The following is a 3,467-nucleotide window of genomic DNA, read 5'->3' as shown; positions in this document are numbered from 1 at the left end:
AAGATACCGGCTAGCTGCAAAGGAAAACAGACTGGAAGAGGGTTAGGTCACCTCTTATTCTCCTGGAGCTTCTCCTATGAAGTATTCTTCCACCACCACCACCACCACCAAATAGCAGAAGAACTGCTTTGGAGGAACAAACTAAAGGCCATCAAAGTTGCTACCTTTGGCTCCAGGTTTTCCCAGATGTGTGTGTGTGTGTAAACTGCCACCTAGCCACAGCCAACTTATGGTGATGCCAGCGAGGGGCTTTCAAGGCAAGTGAGAAGCAGAGGTGGTTTGCCATGGCCTTCCTCTGCAGAAGTCTTCCTTGGTGGCCTCCCATCCAAGTCTTATGGTGAGCCCAGCGAGGGGCTCTCAAGGCAAGTGAGAAGCAGAGGTTGTTTGCCATGGCCTTCCTCTGCAGAAGTCTTCCTTGGTGGCCTCCCATCCAAGTCTTATGGTGAGCCCAGCGAGGGGCTCTCAAGGCAAGTGAGAAGCAGAGGTGGTTTGCCATGGCCTTCCTCTGCAGAAGTCTTCCTTGGTGGCCTCCCATCCAAGTCTTATGGTGATGCCAGCGAGGGGCTCTCAAGGCAAGTGAGAAGCAGAGGTGGTTTGCCATGGCCTTCCTCTGCAGAAGTCTTCCTTGGTGGCCTCCCATCCAAGTTTTATGGTGAGCCCAGCGAGGGGCTCTCAAGGCAAGTGAGAAGCAGAGGTGGTTTGCCATGGCCTTCCTCTGTAGAAGTCTTCCTTGGTGGCCTCCCATCCAAGTCTTATGGTGAGCCCAGCGAGGGGCTTTCAAGGCAAGTGAGAAGCAGAGGTGGTTTGCCATGGCCTTCCTCTGCAGAAGTCTTCCTTGGTGGCCTCCCATCCAAGTCTTATGGTGATGCCAGCAAGGGGCTCTCAAGGCAAGTGAGAAGCAGAGGTGGTTTGCCATGGCCTTCCTCTGCAGAAGTCTTCCTTGGTGGCCTCCCATCCAAATCTTATGGTGAGCCCAGCAAGGGGCTTTCAAGGCAAGTGAGAAGCAGAGGTGGTTTGCCATCGCCTGCCTCCATAGAAGTCTTCCTTGGTGGCCTCCCATCCAAGTCTTATGGTGATGCCAGCGAGGGGCTCTCAAGGCAAGTGAGAAGCAGAGGTGGTTTGCCATGGCCTTCCTCTGCAGAAGTCTTCCTTGGTGGCCTCCCATACAAGTCTTATGGTGATGCCAGCAAGGGGCTCTCAAGGCAAGTGAGAAGCAGAGGTGGTTTGCCATGGCCTTCCTCTGCAGAAGTCTTCCTTGGTGGCCTCCCATCCAAGTCTTATGGTGAGCCCAGCAAGGGGCTTTCAAGGCAAGTGAGAAGCAGAGGTGGTTTGCCATCGCCTGCCTCCATAGAAGTCTTCCTTGGTGGTCTCCCATCCAAGTCTTATGGTGACCCCAGCAAGGGGTTTTCAAGGCAAGTGAAAAGCAGGGGTGGTTTGCTGTTACCGTCCTCTGCAGAGTCTTCCTTGGTAGTGTCCCTTCCAAATATTAACTTTGCTTAGCTTCCAAAATTTGATGAGATCAGGCTATACCATGCTGCCTTGCTTTCTTTCCTGGATACCCAGTCTTTAAAAACCTGGAGGGGATCCAGAATCTTCTCCCTACCCCAATGAGAGGTAATGAACGGGAATACGAGAAACCTGAACCCTAAAGGCCATCCTAGGCCATCCTGTGTCTTCATTCCAAAAGCCAGGACAATAGGGACTCCCTCTCTTGCCCTTTTGTTCCTCATCTCCTCCCGCTGCCCTGCCCAACAAGGCTCAGCAAAGGTTGCAATCCTGTACATGCTTACTTGAAAGGAAGTGCCATTCAAGTAAGTGGGACTGATGAGTAAACATAGGATTGTAGTGCAACTTCCACGCTATTCAGAAGGACGATTGTGATTTCAGGCCTTGTTCCGGCTATCTGGAACTCTGGGTGAACTTTTGCCTGACCTTCATACCTTTACTGCAGAGCTGTGTATACACAGCAATAGCAGGTAGCTTCCATATATTCAGGGTCATATGTGTTCAGCAGCACCACCAGAGGGCAGCAAAAGGCTTGCAGGGTGAGGCACAAGGTTGCAGGGTGAGGCACAACCTGTTCTTCCTGAGAACAGCAGTTTCCTTCTTTTTAAGGAACAAGGTTACTAGTCCTTACTGCTACAAGGCTCTGGTTGAAAGTGTGTTGGGTTATAGGTGCCGAATGATTGGTGGTGGTGGGGTCTTTAAAAAGTCTGCAGTTGCTAGAGGTGGGCTTCAGGGCCTTGAATAGTTTGTCCCTCCAATTGACTAGCAAATCCACTTTAAAAAAAAAGCCTGCAGTAAACTGTGCAGATGAAGATAGACATGTTTGCATGGTTGATTCTCATTGCGGTATTAAGTTTTTCTTGGCACAGACTTGGTGGAGCCTCAGTGCTGAGCTGTTACTCTTCCTGCCAAATACGCAACACGCTCTTATTCATTGGAAGGGGATGCTGGGTAAGTTAAATACCTAAGCCTTCCAAATACCAGGGCAGGATTGTGGACTGCCAGCAGCCCTCTGGGTCTCAGGCAGCGAAGGGTCTTTCCCTGCACTTGAGATTCTTTCAGTGGAGATGCCACGGACTGAGCCTGGGACCTTCTGTATGCAAAGCGGAAAAGCCATGGATTGAACCTGGGACTGAATAGTCCCACCCCCTGCCCCAATGTCTGCCCTTTAGTAGACTGATCCAGTAGAGGAGGCGACTTTGGAGACAGTGTCTGCTGCTTCGTCTGTACCTTGCAGTTGATGGCACTGGAAAGATTCATATTCCAGTCTGTCTGATGCAGTTCCAAGCACCATCAAGTCGCAGCTGACTTGTGAAGATGGATATTGGATTTATATCCCGCCTTCCGCTCCAAATCTCAGAGTGGCTCACGATTTCCTTTACCTTCCTTCCCCACAACAGACACCTTGTGAGGTAGGCAGGGCTGAGAGAGCTCTCATAGCAGCTGCCCTTTCAAGGACAACTCCTATAGAGACCCAAGGCTGTTCCAGCAGCTGCAAGTGGTGGAGTGGGGAATCAAACCCGGTTCTCCCAGCTAAGAGTCCACACACTTAACCACTACATCAAATTGGCTCTTATTGTGACCCTGTAGAGTTTTCAAGGCAAGAGACAGAGGTGGTTTGCCGTTGCCTGCCTCTGCATAGCAACCCTGGTCTTCCTTGGTGGCCTGCCATCCAAGTACTAACCAAGGCCAGCTCTGCTTAGTTTTCAAGATCGGGCTAGTCTGGGCCATCCAGGTTAGGGCAGTCCCGAATGAACCCACTGCAAAATGCATGACCTCCTACAGTTTGGTGTAATGGTTAAGTGTGCGGACTCTTACCTGGGAGAAGCGGGTTTGATTCCCCACTCCTCCACTTGCAGCTGCTGGAATGGCCTTGGGTCAGCCATAGCTCTTGCAGAGTTGTCCTTGAAAAAGGCAGCTTCTGGGAGAGCTCACTCAGTCCCACCCACCTCACAGTGTTG

This window comes from Heteronotia binoei, chromosome 11 (assembly GCF_032191835.1).
Source record: "Heteronotia binoei isolate CCM8104 ecotype False Entrance Well chromosome 11, APGP_CSIRO_Hbin_v1, whole genome shotgun sequence".
Classification (NCBI taxonomy): domain Eukaryota; kingdom Metazoa; phylum Chordata; class Lepidosauria; order Squamata; family Gekkonidae; genus Heteronotia; species Heteronotia binoei.
Note: the sequence above shows the minus strand (reverse complement) of the source record.